Consider the following 17,946-nt stretch of genomic DNA (forward strand, 5'->3'; position numbering starts at 1 on the left):
AAAACGATCAACTGTAAGACAGATTATGACAGGGGTCCTGTTTTCCTCCAACTTTTGTTTTAAGGGGGTGCCAAAACATTATCAACCTATTTAGGTTTAAGCTTGCAAGTGCTAGGGTGGTATGACTGGAAGACAGTGCTGCAAGTGGTATATTAATGGAAAATGTAACAAAAAAAAGTAATAGGAAAAATAAGATAGACTGCAATGAAACTCATATTTTTCTGCATTGTTGCTATTTTCTGCTTTCTATCGCTCTGTCATTGCTGTTGCTTGGATCTGTTCTCGGTTAGATTGACTATTTTTAGTTGGTTTGCAGCAGTTTAAGTAATTTTCCAGCAGAGTTTCGAGGCCCTGGATGGCACACTATTTATAACAAAGAATGTAAGATTCCAAGACAATCCTGTTAGAGGAATCATCACCTTCAGATTGTCCTCAGACAACCTCTGTGTTTCAAAAAGCCACAAACTCCACCTCCATATTCGGTATTGATTTCATTTTCAAAAATTACACGGCACTTGCTGTGACTATTTCAGGACACAGGCACACCAGACTGTTTGCACAGAAAGTCCCCCTTTTGTGATGGCAAAAACAGGATGTTTTGGGTAGTGGTCACTGCGGTGTGTATTAGCTGGATGATTAATGGGCTGATTGGGTGAGGTTGCACGACATGATTGTGTCAAGGGATGTTTGCGTGTCCCCTCGCAGCACGTAAACAATCATAATTTATCAGTGGAGCGCAGCCACAGAGGAAGGATGTCTGATTACTACAGAGAGCTAGAGAACACAAGAGGAGAGCAGGGCTCCTGTCAGCTGATTGGCAGCCCACTGAGCCCTGCACCCAGAGATAACAGCATAATACAGTGGCTTGCTGAAGGATAATCAATCGGCTCCACATCAGAGAAAACAAGGGTTGCTATAGACTTGCTTCATGCATCTCTCTGGCTCTCTCTCTCCTTCACTATCCTGCTTTAGGGCTGATTTGGTGAAAAGTCTTGTTTTGCACTGGAGCTGTGAGGCTAATGTCTTCAATAAGCCTGGCATAGGTGCCGACACGTTAAACACTGGCAAGGAAAAAAAATAAGTGAAAGGTCTACTTTAGTTAAAAGGCTTTGTAATAATTCTGGGAGATATATTACAAATATATATAATTTAATCACAATTAATTACATTCTTTTGCTCTGGACCAAGGTTCGAGGTACCTTTAACACCTACTATTTTGGTTTGGACCAAAAACTGAAAAGGGTTGTTGTTGTTGCTGTGGTGCTTGATTCTTGTGGTATTCTGACAAAAGCATGGCACAGACAATCCTATAAGACCCCAAGAACCCCAATGTGTTTCGAAATGAGTTATAATATGACACATATTCAGTAACTACTATAAATCGGTCTGTAGTTATGATGAGAGAAAAGTCTAAGATTTGTTGTTTTGAGAATGTGGAACTGAAATGTTGTATACAGGTCATTTGGGTTTAAGAACTTAAGTAGTGTGGCTTAACAAGTGGTATGTGTAATCTTCAAGCAAACGTTTCTACAGCATCACAGCTGACGAGGTCGTATATGAGGGAAAGAGAGAGAGAGGCAGCTTTAGAACAGGGCGGAGGGCAGGCGTGGGAAGTTGTTGTTTTTAACTGCATCTATTATTATGCCCTCACTTACACAGGGCACACTCATCACTCTTTATATATCAACCCCCCCTTGAGTACACAGAGAGAAAGAGCCTGAAAAGTGACCCAATCAGTGCTGCTTTAGTCATGCACAGACAAACCACTTACTTTATGGCACTCATTATGATAATGCAGCTAAAACAGACAAGAACCAGCACAACACCACATAACATAGCATGTTGAATCAGCAGCTGTGTTGAGACTGCGCTTTCAGGATTGCCTGAAGGATCTATCTATCTCTCTTGACTAGAAGCCAGTCTCTCTTTACCAGTGCAGGGCCTTTTAGGTGATCTTCCAACATGCCCTGACAGACTTTGCCTTGTGACAAGGAAGTGTCTTTATATTACTCAATTTTCAAGTGGAATTTTCAGTCAGTTGGCTCACTGAGTTAAACACCTAGCTAAGTAAATTTTTTAAAGCACACTTTTATTGAGATAATGCATATACCCTTTGTCGATAATTGCTATGCTAAGCCTAAGACGCACATTTAGAACTAAGGTGCAATGGCTTTCTTTTTTATGCTGTCATTAGAAGTGTAAGCAGGACCTTGCTAATAAGCAAGCTAGCAAACTAGAGCAACAAAGTTACATTAGCAATAACGCATAACAGATGGAGTACTTCACTACATAAAACTCAGTTTACATGTAACAAATTTAATAATATGCTGTGTAGTAATAAAGTATTTAAAAGTAGATTATTCCACAGGCTTAAAAACAGAAAAAAAGGTTCTATGGGTTTGGTTTCAAGAAAATTTCAATTTATGCTAAACTAATATTGTTAAAATGTAAAAAAATAAAAAGTCGAATGTGCCTTTCTAGAGAAACATACACAGTCAGAATCTGATTAAGGCATATTTTCAGCTTATGGCAGTGTAGATGCCCACTCATGTAATAACTCAAGTTATTAGCACTATTTCAGCATGGACTGCTTCTTGAATATTTTACAAATCATGGCAACCAGTCAGTCTGCTGTTTTGGACACTTAAAACAACAAAAATGTCATAAGTGGAATTCAAGAGAAAAATAGGCATTAAGAAAAATGTGGACACTGTGTTAGACAGTTGATGTGGTTTTGTCACTGTATGACATTGATGTGTTTAAACAATGGACTAAAAAAGCACCACAAAGCTAAAAACAAAACAATATCTCACTTTGCATTTACCTACATGTAGGGAGAACAATCATGTAAATTTGATATTTAGCATGAAACATGCTAAATAACACTAAAGTGGGCTAGGCTAATTTTGGGCTTTATAACAGCAACAAGTCTGTTGAACAACCACATTAACAGTGCTAAAAAAACACACCCACTAAAATTTCCAGAGCTAGCTAAAATGCAGCAATGGCACCATTTTGTTTGGCACACCATTCCTTCCTGGGGATTTAAAGCAGAGGAGAGAGGATTCACATTGAACCTGGTGGGTTTTAGGCTGGAGGGAGATGAAAGTGCTTCTCCAGGTATGCACCTGTCTCCTTCAGCCTGCCAGAACAGCATAAACCAGACACAGATTTCAAATACTCATCACCATCACTCCTCCGACACTCCGCATCTCCACCACCACCATAATTTTTTTTTCATGTTCAACACTCTCTAATCATCCACCTGTCTTTGCAGTTTGACCAGCCTGCTATGCTCCCGTCTTGGTCGGGAGAGGAAGAAAAAGAGGGGAAAAATGCATCAAGAAGTAAACTGGTGGGTGGCGTTCTACCATAAAAGGACATGAAGCAGAGAGGAAAGAGCTTTTCGCTTTTCTATTCTGGTTAGGTGCTGAGGATGGGGTGGTGGGGGATGGTAGAGGACAAGCGAGAAGAGAGTTTATTTTGAAGTAAAAAAAGACAGAAGCCAAGTGGAACCCATCTTTGGTCACCACTAGGTACAGTGCCAAGGACAAATTATGCAAGTCACAATACATTTTCCTGGGTTTATCATGGATGGCTGTACATCTAAAATACTAATAATCTGCATATGTCATCTAAAACGAATATAAAGGACCTGTTGTCCTAGTCATTATTGTTAACCTGTAACGTTAGACAGGACATATAGCATATATAGCATATTAGAATCATTTTATACAATCATCTGCAATAAATCCATCTTATACCATTCAAAATGCTGATTTCAAACTTATGTATGGTACTGTGGTGTTATATATTGATCATTTTGTTTACCCTCACAACAATACAATATTTTTCATGCCTGCTAATGAATGTTAGCACAACAAATGGGATAGCTCATGCGCACAGTTGCTTGTTCCTAGAGGGAAGCAGGACAGAGCTTTGTCAAGTTTTACTTGTTTGTCCTGGACATCAACACATACACACACGTTGTGCATGACAAAGTAACAGAGCCGTCATGGAAGCAAAGCTAAATCAAGGGGAGGAAATGGTGAGCAAACAACACTCTCTGAGCTGCCAAAAACCATTAAGCGCAGCTACTGCCAACACAACATGACTGTTTGGCTCGCAGGCAGAAGTAGCCCGCCATAAGTACGTCCACAAAACAAGTCTGGGGAGACGAGAAACTAAGCAGGCAATGAATCCCATTGTACAGAAGGCAATGAAAGGCAAGGCAGAGACTGTGATGGTCTTCTTGCTGTTTAGCTGCTTCTCGGCATCCCGTGAAGACAAACAACTCTCTGGGTTGAGCGCAGCAGGAAGCTTATATCAGCAGTGCTGACTGGCTCCCAGACACACACGCCAAATATAAATCAAAGGGAGGCACAGCAATGGTGAGCTAAAAATCTAAAACAGCCACAGTGGGTTCTTTTCTACACTGTCCACCACAGTGGAGATGGATATTTGATGAAAGGATGGTGAAAGATGCATGCAAGAGAGAACTGCTTGTGAGTTGAAGATTCAAGTCCCAGAATGTATTTCAGACAAAATATTATGTAATTTTCATTCCACCTTAACTCATTGGCCATTTTATCATTGGCCATTTTTATCAGGTTCACCTACCACTTATCATCTTAAATCACAGTTCACCTATCACCTGTGGCATTTCTCAGTATAGCAGAAATACCAATATCCTGTTTCATCTCTACAATGCATCTAGCAGGTTGGTTTCTAAGAATGATCCACTCATTCTCCATTGATGGACTGGGTAGATGGTGATAGAGGACCATTCATAAGACACACAACATCTGAAAACATCTGACATTAAACCTAATGGTCACAAATGTTTCTCATGTTCTTGAGAAATGTCCTGTGATATAACCAAGATACTCACTGAAATCAATTTGCTCTTTTTCTTACTTGCAGTTTTTCCCAAAATCAACAGCATCTCATTTAGGTAAGTTTATCCAGAAGCCTGCCCTTCTTTTTGCTGTTGTGCTGTTGAAGGCTGGTTCACCCTCTACATGGGCAGCAGGCCCAGGGCTAAACTCAGGGTTTGGCAGAAGACAAGGCAAAGAGATGGGGCGATCCTTGGGTACCTTGAGGCTTTGGCAGAGCTTTAAAGCACACGTGTGAGGCATCACATCCCCAACGCAACCCCAAATCCTAGGAGACAGAGCCCAAGAGGGAGGCTGAGGGCTTTGCCAAGCGGATTTATTACAGCAAAAACACACAGGATCTGGCAGTTGCACCACTAGTTGGTAGAAATGGGGGCTACAGCAGGAACAACAAGATTTTTATATCCAAACAACAATTATTATTTATATCATAAATAATCACAAAAGCACTGCACTTAATTCCTTTCTCTAGTTGCTACTTCCTCAGTCAGGTGAAATAAAAAACACTCAGATGAGAATGGCAGAATTACTAGACTAGAGATTTGAAAAGGTGTGACTGAGAAAAAATATTAACTCACACTATTTATTGGTCTGTTACTATAAGTGCTATGGATACTGCCAGGAATCCTGAGCTACAAGTTAGAGGGACATGAAACTAGGGAAGATGGGAAAGTTAAATGTATGATGAATTACATTTACATTAATGGAAGTGATATACTCTTAACCTCCAACACTGTTGCCTCTTCACTGAAAAGAAAACTCAGCATATCCAAAACAGAATTCCAATTCCAAAACCTAACCTAAGGAGAATATGGTGTTGTTGATACCTGTAACACAGCATGCTCATCTCTGTCAGACTCTGCTAGTCATGGGAGCAGTTTGCTATGCAAACTTGTGGCGGTTGCGTTTCCTGTGCCAGTATTCATTTAAAGGGGAGCTCAAACAGGCCCAAAGTGAAAGTCAGGAAGGTGAGCAGGTATCTGTGCTAGGCTAAAAGCAAATGCTAGATGACTGGCTTTTAATATCTCTTCTCTCCAACGTCTGCACCTTTGAATATAAACTGGACTACATCTGCTGACTATCAAACACTCATCAGAAGCAAGTGCTGGCTTATTATTCCTATCTGATAAGCCGCAAACCATCCAATAAAAGCAGAGCTCATTATGTTTATCCACAACCTCACCATATAAAGAAAATCTGATTTTTCTAAGACAAAATAACAGAGTTTTAAATAGCAATGTAAAACTGCATCTTTTCCAAAGTCATGTACTCACTATACATCAAAGAACACGATAATAAATGTATTATATGAGGGCTTGTAAATAGCTAGCAAGTAGAAAGCTCTTTTAGCTGAATATATATGACACAATTAATTATGTTATTTCCAAATACAAAACAAAAACTGATGAATAATTACATTTATCTTGATAACCTGTTACCAGGTAGTACTCAATAACTGCTCTCACTTTGTCAGAAAGCTATTAGCTATTAGCATTTAGCTGCTGTCTCCATTACCTCCGCACACAAGATCTGTTGTTATTAATTGCCAGTGGCTAAAATGCTTGCTATATTTTTTTGCATGATTTCACTGAAGTTTCAGAAATTAAATTAAGACTTGTGTCTGTAACACAAAATACTGGAGTCATTCAGGTGATTATTTTTGGGTGTGGGGTTAATAAAACACTATTGAATCTAAAGTAATTCTGCTAGTGTGCTTTGTGAATCTTGCCCAAAACATGGCTTGTAAATGTTATGGCATATTTTATTATGCTTTATTTTTTCCAATATGTTTAATTCAGACAATAAATACAATTAGCATAAGAATTCTCCATTTCAGTTTGTTTCCTGTAGTGGATTTCATAACTTATTTAACTTTGCTCAAGGGCCCACTAGTGGCAGTTTAGTGGACCCAGGTATCAAACCCAGAACCCTATAATCAATAACCCACCGCTGCCCCAGAAATAAAGGTGTTTCCAGACTGGGAATAAAACCCAGGCCACAATGATTACAGCCCTAAATCCTAGACACTAGACCAAGCTCTCAGCACAGAAGAAATTACACCTTTGTCTGTGAGACGCATGACAAATTCTAGATGTTCACAGGTTCTAACGAATTGTACTTCTTCCTATATACCTGATTATAATGTATTGCTCTAAATTGCTCTAAATATGATTCCAGATCGCTCATGAAGTCATGATTCAAAGCAAGCAATATGTATTCCAGCACTAGCCATACTTTATCTGCCCCCAGGGTTAAGCGATTAGCTAATGCTTTGACTTGTCTTCAGGAGCTGCAGGCTAAATTTCTTGGATTCACTCGAGCCTTGGCTCTGTGCTACCAACAAGACCTGTCATGGAATTTCATCAACATCATTCTATCAAATATTGACGGATGGTATTAAATGAACACAAGAGTATAGTCTTTATTTCATAAAGTTGCTCACTAAGTACAACCTTACAGAACTAAATATTTATACTATGAGGAAGGGATTTTTACTCAGTTGGCCTGATAGATAAGTGCTTCATCATTGTACAAGACATTATAACAAAGCCATTCATCAAACAAGACTGTGTAGATTCAGAAGTAACCCAAGCAATCTAAAACTGCAGGCTGACCTCCCAACAGGAAAGTCTGAAAGTCTGAAAAGGACTGAATTTGAAACACTGTGTAGTAGTAGCTTTTGTCTGAAGTAAGCATTTGTTGTTGATTAAAAATCCAACTTCACACAATCAAACAAGTATACCTAAACATAAATGTACATTGTCAAATACCATATCCTAATATTCTAATAACAGTCTTGCAGATTTGACCATAAAGTGTGTAGATAAACTGATCATCACAGTGATTTATCAGTGTACTCATGCTTTAACAGAAACTTAAGTGTAAAGAAGTTGTTTCTTTAGAGTGATTTCTTATGCCTGATTTTAAAATAATAATAATTCTGAGTAGATTTAGTCTCTAAATTTCTGTGTACATTTTAATGTTTATGCATATACAATATGAATACTGTATATATATATATATATATATATATATATATATATATATATATATATATATATATATATATATATATCAGGATTGGCCTACATTTCCATATCTCTTTAATACATTAAAACTCACTATATATGCACTGTATAAGCTTAAGTAAAGGGGTGCATTTAGATCTTCAGAAAACCACAGCATGCTATATATATCAGACAAGCAGCACAGTATATCCTCATTCAAAATACAAACACTTTATATAAATATTTAATAGCTGAAAAGGAATAAGAAATAACAAATTGAGACAAAAGGCAAATTAAGCCTGTTAGGCAAGATAAGAAACTAAGAAAAGCACATTTAAAGTAAAAAGTTCCTTCTGAATAAGCTTGGCTAGTCCATCTGTTTTCTTATCTCCCTCTCCCTCTAATACTTCAATTAGTTCATCTCACCTGTTGCAGGAGTGTTGTGGCACCTCTTTTGTGCTTTTTCTCCTCTCTCTCTCTTTTTCTCTTACACTCTTTCTCTCTTTCTCTCTCTCTTACTTTCTCACGGCCACTTCCCTGTCCCTCAGATGCCTCTTTTGGAAGCAGCCTAAAATGCTGAACTTCAGAAGACCTGGCAGTTTTCCATGCAATGAGGAAAAATGTAATCCTGAGAATGTGCCAAAATAGAGTCCCAAACACCAGTGCAGGTATTTCAGCGAGTGTAAATGTTTGCTCCCATCGGACTGCGCAGATTTTTGCTCATCCCAAAGCGGCCAAGACAAGAAGGAGGCTATATATGGCGATGCGAAAGCCAAAGTGCCAATTCAGTTTCCAGATAGAAGCAGTTTAGTGGAGAACCACAGTTTGTGCATATTTGAGACTGCTGTATGTAGACTGGCCAGACTCAAACATTTCACTTACTCTCCCCCCCCCCCCCCCCCTCTCTCTCTCTCTCTCTATCTCTCTTTCTCTCGCAATATTCAGGAACACGTGTGTGGTGTGGTGGGTAAGCCAGCCAAGAGTAAAAGTAGGCATTTCAGCATGCGTAGAGGGTGTGACAAAGTAGACACACACCCCTTTCCTTTCTCCCCCCCTTCACTCCTCTATATTGTAATGTTAAAAACCCCTCTCACTCTACAGGTCAAACTTGAAAGGGCATGGAGACTCCACATGCTGCTCCTCCTGCATAGTCCTGCTTAATAAAATGTTTCCTTGCTGTGACTATGAGTAAAGTGCATGTGCAGTAATGTGAAACTCCGGGTGCAGGCCCATTCAGCAGCCTAGTAGAGTATCTAGTTTCGCCCCATTGCGCAACACTATTCAGAGTCAGCAGGTGAACTTCAAAGGAGAATTATGTGCCGCATGGAATGCTTTATGTTGGAAAAATGGATTGAATGTGGAAAAACGGCACTGTTCATTTTGACTAAATGCTTTTTAAATCTTTACTGTGCAGTAACAAATACAGTTATGTAATTGACACAGATGTAGTGATTACTGAAAAATTTGACCAGGGATGTCCTAATTGGATCTAGTGAGTCAGGAACAATGATTTTAAGGCTGATTTCTGTCTGTAATTCCTGTCCTTTGTTTTTACTACTGTGTTTTAGCTGAGCCGAGCCATGGTAAGGCCCCAAGCCCATTTAGGCGTCATTAACAGACATTATTCACATCCTGCAGCAATTAGAAGCGTTCTCAGTAAATAACAAAGCAGTTTAGATATCTATTGTGTAGAACTATTTACAGAGCATCATGAAAACTAATTAATAATACGTTATTAATAAGTAATTAGAATCAGAATCAGTATCAGAAATATTTTATTGATCCCAGGAGATAAATTGCAGTTGTTACAGTTGAAACCATGGTAATATGTCTATGAATTATTTCTGCCATTTTGTGACGTGGGGAGAGAGAAAGCCATCTACTCACCTGGAGAAAGAAAGGCCAATTGTGCTCTCTCAGTTTCCAGCTGCTAATGGCAGGCAGCATGACCCGGGATTTGAACTAGCGATCCACAGGTCATTGTATGTAAATACATAATTTACATTAATTTAATTTATTTTAACATAAATTCAATCTCACAAGTGATATCAACAGCTTTAATTCTGCACTTTTTTCTGTTTGTCGCAATATCAAGCCAATATCATGATGAAAATGTAAGGCATTTTTTCTTCTTTGCACAAACACAATTGGCAGTGCCAATCAATACATTAGAATGCACTCTTTAGGCAGAACTTCTCTACTTGTGTTTATGAACTAATGATAATAATTGCTATCAATTATTATACCTTGCTTTGGTTACACCATCAACAGGAAAAAAAGTCTCTGTCCTATCAGAGTGGAGTAGGACTGTGTGTCAGTTTATAATAAAAGGGAAACGGTTGACTTGCTGCTGAACTTGGTTCTGACCTTCAGAATCTGTCACTCCCTCAGTGTGTTCTCTGGCTCTCTGGAGCCACCCATCAAAAGTGAGGTAGCTATGACAACGCACTATGACAGCTCTTTGAAGTGGTGTGTATGTGGGTGTGTGTGTGCCATGGCAACAAAGTAGCCACTGTGGGAAAGCCTGACCGGAGCCTCTTCTGATAAGTAGAAAATATGTAACAGGTATAGTGGGTCTATTATGAAGCAGAAAAGTGGCTTATGTGCACATACACACACACACACACCTGTCTCAGTTTTCCTCTAGCTCTTCACGTTTGTCTTTCTGTTCTACAACCCGAGGCCCAAAAGGTCAGAAGCTCATGTTGTAACTTATAACACTCAAGAGTAAAGCCTCTGAAAACAGCTAAAGACAGTAATACATCACTGTATTACACAAAACATATTGAGAATATCATCAGTATGGGAGAGTAATTGAACTGTTTGAACTTTTGTCTGTGATCACATGTATTGCACTACATATCGTGTATCATGAAAATGTCTTTAAATATTGTCATATAATACTTTTACCATATCGCCCACCCCTATTCATTTAAATGTTTCTATTACTTTTATTAATATAAATCTACAGATAGCAGGTATCCAATAGTTATGGTATATTTTACAATGTTAAGCTTCATATTTGAAGCATGATTCCAAACCGGTTCAAGGAACAAGAGACAAAAACTAAAATGAACAGTATTTTTTCTACTTTGCATTAATACTTACTTATCGGCAAAAGTGATGTCTGCACAAAGCAGATGTGTTCTCGGTTCCCCTGAGATCCACTATATCAGTATTAAACCATTGATGTGACTGTGGCTACATCCCAACTCACACATGTCTTTACTGGGGCAACTACATTAATGAATGCAATTCTAATGGTAGGGTCAGTCAAAAGAAATGAAAGCACAGAAATGTGGGCAGGTCTGCACAGATGCTCACCTATGATAAGACGGGCAGATGTAGATGGCATGACGTTGGTGGTAAGAGCGGAGAGATTACATTTTGCTGGCAGGAGTGACCCGGTGCCCAACTCTGCCTTTGGTTCGTTTAGATATTTTTGGTTTTGTGTCGTGCTAACTTCAAACAAACCTCCTCAGAGTTAATTTAGAAATGGGCCGAGACCTACCTGATAAGACCTGCTGAGACCCACCACTTGTTCAAAAGACAGCATTCACACTTACTACCGCACTAACAGAGCAATCACATCGGTGTTCATTTTAATCAAACTACAACTGATACAAGTATAAACACACCCTAAAGCAACATCTATCACAATTTCATTCAATGTTCAGTTTTATCATAATTAACTGTTTTATTGCATGTGGACTTACTTTGATCATAAAAACATGAATTATTATGAGCTTTCACTGCTTTTACTGCAACAGTCGCACAAAAAAATGGGGAATATCTCGTCAAATTATGTTTTTTATTTTATTTTCTGTAAATACATCCTTTACTAAGGACACGTCTTAATGTTTTAATGCATAATTACTTATTTATTAAATATTATTTATCATTTATTTAATATATTAAATATATATTATTATATGTATATAATTATATAATATAATAATAGTAATAATATTATATATAATATATATATATATTTTATAAATATATATTAAAAAGGTGACACAGTCTTCAAACTTGTCAGCCCTGCGGCGCCGTGCCCCCCCCCCAGGGGCAGCTTCGGGCCACGGTCCACAGGCTCCTTGGGACTTTTCAGTCAATGTTGGGTTGATTTCAATGTTCACGTACTTTCTGTTCCTCCCGTTGTTTTTTTCACTAGGGACTTTTATGTTGACAGCGGTCACAGTAAGGCTTCATGTTCTGGAGACTTCTAGGGAGGTCTACGAGTTCAAGTAGTCTATGCTCTATCGGAGCGGTTTCACGTTCAGGAGTTCACTGTCTGGTTCACCAGTTGGTCGCCAGGGAGATTTGGCGTCCGGTTCCCTTGCTCCCTAGTCGAGTAAGTTCATCAGCGCCTGACGAGCGCGGTTTTGGGGTGAGGCTTTTGTTTGTTAGTTTTATTGGTTCCTTTGCGTTCTAGCCTTCCTCCCCCCCATTTGATTTGTCCCCTCTCGCTTTGCTCCCGGACTACTTTCCAGCCTCAGGTGGTTTTCCAGGTTAAGCCCCATTTCAGTTGTCACCTGTTTGTTTTCTGTTTCTGTTTATTGGACCCTGTACTTTGCTGCCTCATTTTGGTTGTTTTGTGTGGTCATTAAAGACTATTCCCCTGCATTGCTCTGTCCCTGCGAGTGTTCCCTTGTCTCGCCTAGCCAGCATGACAGAATTCTCGGCCGACACCCTCCGAACAGCGGGGATGGACGCCTTGGATCACGCTGTTCGCGCCCAAGGTCAATTCTTGGGGCAGCAGCAACACACTCTGTTGAGCGTGTCAGAGACTGTTGGCCACCTGGCGCAGCAACAGGTGGGCCAGCAGCACCAAGTCACCCAACTAGTGGGTGACGTTCAGGGGCTCACGAAGTAAAGACTTCGTTGGAGCCTGCTAGCTCTCCCAGTCCCGTCTACTTGGCAAACCGGATACGTACAGTGGCAATCCGGAACTTTGCGAGGGGTTCTTGCTTCAGTGCGAGGTCTTCTTTAAGAACTCTCCGACCGGCACTGACCAGGCGAAGATCGCCTTTATAGTATCCCGGCTCGCAGGGAAGGCTCTGGATTGGGCCACTGCCACCTGGACGGAGCTTAGCGAAGGATCCCTCTCGGAATACCTTAAACATTTTAAGGCGGTGTTTCTACACCCCCGAGAGGGACTCACCAAGGGCGACCTGCTGCTGTGCATGAAGCAGGGCTCCCGGTCGGCGGCTCAATACTCCCTGGAGTTCTGTACTCTGGCGGCAGGGAGCGGATGGAATCAGCCGGCTCTCTTGGCCCTGTTTCGTAACGAGTTAAACCCCCGTCTGCAGCGGGAGCTGGCCTGTCGGGGCGAGACGTTGGAGCTGGACGACTTCATCGCGCTCGCGATCTGGCTGGACCAGCTCCTAGGTCGCCCTACTCACCTCAGACCCCATGGAGCTGGGGGATCGGTCGCCTGCCCCAAGAGGCAGGCCAGCCAAGGTGCGCCAGGGAGTATAGGACTCTCCAGTTCAGCGGGTACGGCGGCCTCCGCCTCACCAAGTACACCAGAGAGTGAGCCCATGGAGGTGGGTCTCGGCCGCTTGGCACCGGAGGAACGCAGTCGTAGGACCAGAGAGGGTCTGTGCTTCTACTGCGGGGATGCGGGGCATCGTCGCAGAGACTGCCGGAGGAGGATCCTGATGGCTTCTCGCCCAAACACCGATGGGCGCGGGGAGGGGACTCCTCGCGCTAATGCGGTGAGTCTGCCCGTTCCGGGGCTAGTGTCTAGGTCGATCACGTTGCCAGTATTAGTGACCTACCGGTCCCAGTGTGTGTGTTGCAGCGTTGATTGACTGCGGTGCGGAGGGGAGCTTCCTGAGGGCCGACATCGTGGAGCGTCTGAGAATCCCGGTGGAGGAACTCCAGAGACCTCTCCGCATCACCACCCTGGACGGGCAGCCCATGGGTCCTCGCCCCATTACCCACCCATTGGTACTCCTGGCCTCCGAGCATGCTCTGATACTAGGTCTGCCATGGCTTAGTAAACACAACCCTCACATCTCCTGGCCAGACAGGGAGATAGTATCTTGGTCCTCATATTGCCGCACACACTGCCTCAATCTCACCCCCCTTAGCGTCAGGTCCACCTCTGTGGAGAGCCCTGAAACAGAATCCCTAGTCGTCTTGCCGTCCGAGTATGAGGACCTTGTAGATGTCTTCTCGAAGTCCGGTGCTGCTAAGCTTCCCCCCCACCGCCCGTACGACTGCGCCATCGACCTAGGGGCAGTGGTGGCTCAGCGGTTAGAGTGCCGGGATATCGATAACAGGGTTGTGGGTTCGATTCCCGGGCTTGGCAAGCTGCCACTGTTGGGCCCTTGAGCAAGGCCCTTTACCCTCTCTGCTCCCCGGGCGCTGGAGTTGGCTGCCCACCGCTCTGGGTGTGTGTGTGTACTCACTGCCCCTAACACGTGTGTGTGAGTGTGTGTTCACTACCAGATGGGTTAAATGCGGAGGACACATTTCGCTGTACACTGTACAGTGACAAATACGTGCACCTTTACCTTTAGTAGAGGGAGCGGTCTTACCTAAAGCACGAGTTTACCCCCTCACTAGGGAGGAGGAACGGGCGATGGAGGATTATATAGACGAAGCCTTAGCACAGGGGTACATCACGCCGTCTAAGTCTCCCGTAGCGTTAGGGTTTTTCTTCATTCAGAAGAGGGGGGGGGGGTTGAGGCCGTGTATAGACTACAGGGCACTTAACGCTATTACCAGGCGCTTCCCCTATCCCATGCCGTTGGTCCCGTCTGCCCTCGAACAGTTGCGGGGGGCCCGAGTGTTTAGCAAGCTGGACTTGCGCAGTGCGTATAATCTCGTGCGGATCAGGGAGGGGGACAAGTGGAAGACGGCGTTTATGACCACCAGGGGGCATTACCAGTATCGGGTCATGCCGTATGGCCTAGCCAACGCCCCCTCCGTATTCCAGTCATTCATTAATGACGTCCTGAAGGACTACCTCGGACGATTCGTGGTGGTCTTTCTGGACGACATACTGGTGTACTCCCCCGACCTGGTCACCCATGTGCGCCACGTCCGCCTGGTCCTGGCGAGACTCAGGTCCCACCAGCTGTTTGCTAAATTAGAGAAGTGTGTATTCCACGTGCCGGAGATACCTTTTCTGGGTTACATTATCAGCGAGCGGGGGGTTCTTATGGACCCATCACGTCATTACTTAAGGGAGCCCCGCGGCGCATCACTTGGACGCCGGCCGCGGAGGACTCGTTCCAAGCACTCAAGCGTGCTTTCACGTCGGCCCCATTGTTGCGCCACCCCGATCCCCGTAGGCCATTCGTGGTGGAGGTGGATGCCTCCAGTACAGGGGTGGGGGCCGTCCTGTCACAAAGACAGGAGGTAAGTGACCGCTTACACCCCGTTGCGTTTTATTCTAAGAAGCTCACAGGAGCGGAGAGGAACTACGGGGTAGGGGATCGGGAGCTCCTGGCGGTTAAGATGGCGCTGTCCGAGTGGCGTCATTGGTTGGAGGGAGCTGCCCATCCATTCCTAGTACTTACTGACCATAAGAACCTCAAGTATCTCCGGCAAGCTAAGTGTCTGAACCCCAGGCAAGCCAGGTGGTCCCTGTTTTTCGCCAGGTTCCAATTTCACATCACGTACAGGCCGGGCTCCCGTAACACTAAGGTGGACGCCCTCTCCCGCATCCACCAAACGGCGGAGGGGGGGGGAGGTCGACCCGGTACCCTTATTACCACCTTCTGTCTCAGTCGTGGCGATTCAATGGGATCTAGATACAGAGATAGCCGAGGCGCTTTCCCGCACCGTCGTTCCCGCGGTGTGCCCCCCTGACAAAGTCTACGTACCGAGCACGTTCCGGGAGAGGCTTATTGGTTGGGCCCACGCCTCTCCAACGGCCGGCCACCCAGGTGAGACCCGTACTTTCCACCTACTGGCAGCCAAGTACTGGTGGGAAGGGATGCGGGCAGACATTCACTGTACAATCGCTTCATGTAGCACTTGCGCCCTGTGCAAAACCCCCAAGACGCTCCCTTCGGGGAAGCTCATGCCTCTGCCCGTCCCCGACCGCCCGTGGTCTCACCTGGCGGTGGACTTTGTCACGGATCTGCCCGAATCCGGGGGTTACACGGTGGTGATGACGGTGGTGGATCGTTTCTCGAGGGGGGTTAGGTTCATCCCGTTTCCTACGTTGCCCACAGCCATGCAGGCAGCCCAAGCCCTGGTAGACCACGTCCTCCGGAATTTCGGAATCCCGGAGGACATAGTATCAGACCGAGGGGCCCAGTTCACATCCCGGGTATGGGGTGCGTTTTGCGAACACCTGGGGGTGAGTGTAAGTCTTTCCTCAGGATACCACCCTCAGACCAATGGCCAGTGCGAGCGCACTAACTAGGAGCTTTCTGCGTATCTACTGTCACGACTACCCCAGCAACTGGTCGCGTTATCTGTCAGCCCTGCGGCGGCTTCGGGCCGCGGTCCACAGGCTCCTTGGGACTTTTCAGTCAATGTTGGGTTGATTTCAATGTTCACGTACTTTCTGTTCCTCCCGTTGTTTTTTTCACTAGGGACTTTTATGTTGACAGCAGTCACAGTAAGGCGCCATGTTTTCTGTTTATGTCTGATTTGTTTCACCTGAGTGCTGGGGTACAAAGGGAGCAAACGCAGATGCCTCGGCGCCGAGAATTACTCTTGCGATGCCAAGCTGTAAGGTTGGCTTCATGTTCTGGAGACTTCTAGGGAGGTCTACGAGTTCAAGTAGTCTATGCTCTATCGGAGCGGTTTCACGTTCAGGAGTTCACTGTCTGGTTCACCGGTTGGTCGCCAGGGAGATTTGGCGTCCGGTTCCCTTGCTCCCTAGTCGAGTAAGTTCATCAGCGCCTGACGAGCGCGGTTTTGGGGTGAGGCTTTTGTTTGTTAGTTTCATTGGTTCCTTTGCGTTCTAGCCTTCCTCCCCCCCCCCCGTTTGATTTGTCCCCTCTCGCTTTGCTCCCGGACTACTTTCCAGCCTCAGGTGGTTTTCCAGGTTAAGCCCCATTTCAGTTGTCACCTGTTTGTTTTCTGTTTCTGTTTATTGGACCCTGTACTTTGCTGCCTCGTTTTGGTTGTTTTGTGTGGTCATTAAAGACTATTTCCCTGCATTGCTCTGTCCCTGCAAGTGTTCCCTTGTCTCGCCTAGCCAGCATGACACTTCTGCACATAATTGTATGTGTTGCAGCAATTTATTTTATTTACAAACAGATATCTGCAGCTTTTGTACATGTTAATACTAACCATGCTAAGCCAGGCTTAATAGCTTCCCAAATAAACTATTTTAAGTTACAGAAGAAACAAAATTAACCAGGTTTTAAGGTTGCTCTAACCCCATTTGAAAAGCTATGTTGGGGTTGGAACGCAAGAGTTGCAAGTTTAGTTCAGAGCACATCAACTGATTTTGTAGAGCTGATGAATGCTGACAAAGGTACAAAACAAAACACCCCCTAAACTTTGAATGAACTATATACACTATGTACAGTATGTGTATTACATTACTTTCTCATACACAGCTAAGCAATATAATAAACCAATATTGCACCAGTTTAGCATGAAAATAGCAAACAAGAAAAGGTGTATTTTAAAACACTAGCAACACTGCCTACCTTGAATTTAGTCATATCCACATATACAAAATGTATTTTATACACCAATGTACAATACAAAAAGCAAAGTTGCCATGTACAAATACATCTTCTATTAAAATAACATTGATTTTGTACACTATAAAAATAGGCCTTGTCCTCAGGCCAGTCTGTCTCTTAAAACGAAGAGACTTCTATTGATACAACTGAACCAAAATTTTCTCAAACCAAAAGTTTCTCAAACACATCAAGAGTCTGATACCATCACACATATCCAAACATGGTAGTGCAGCTTCAGAAGCCCTTTCGCGTCTCCTAAAAGGCCATCCCATGCATTTCTCCGCCAAGACACATAAACCTCTGTCAATTAACATGTCTGACTGTATTTATTTACCCAAAACAGTGGCTAAAAGTGAAACGAATAAGACATCT

General features: G+C 43.4%; 1 protein-coding gene across 9 annotated transcripts in view; it reads right to left on the minus strand.

Annotated features, from left to right (window-relative positions):
• Nucleotides 1-17,946, minus strand: part of tns1a (tensin 1a) — a 166,402-nt gene that overhangs the window by 60,502 nt on the left and 87,954 nt on the right. Inside the window, exon 1 of one of the 9 annotated variants that reach the window (XM_072683805.1) lies at nucleotides 8,330-8,611. The exons of the other annotated variants lie outside the window; for them this stretch is intronic. The gene's annotated coding sequence lies outside the window, so the exon portion shown is untranslated. Of the gene's footprint in view, nucleotides 1-8,329; nucleotides 8,612-17,946 lie in introns of those variants that run through there. 9 annotated transcript variants of the gene reach the window in all.

Source organism: Salminus brasiliensis, chromosome 7, assembly GCF_030463535.1.
Source record: "Salminus brasiliensis chromosome 7, fSalBra1.hap2, whole genome shotgun sequence".
Taxonomy (NCBI): Eukaryota; Metazoa; Chordata; class Actinopteri; order Characiformes; family Bryconidae; genus Salminus; species Salminus brasiliensis.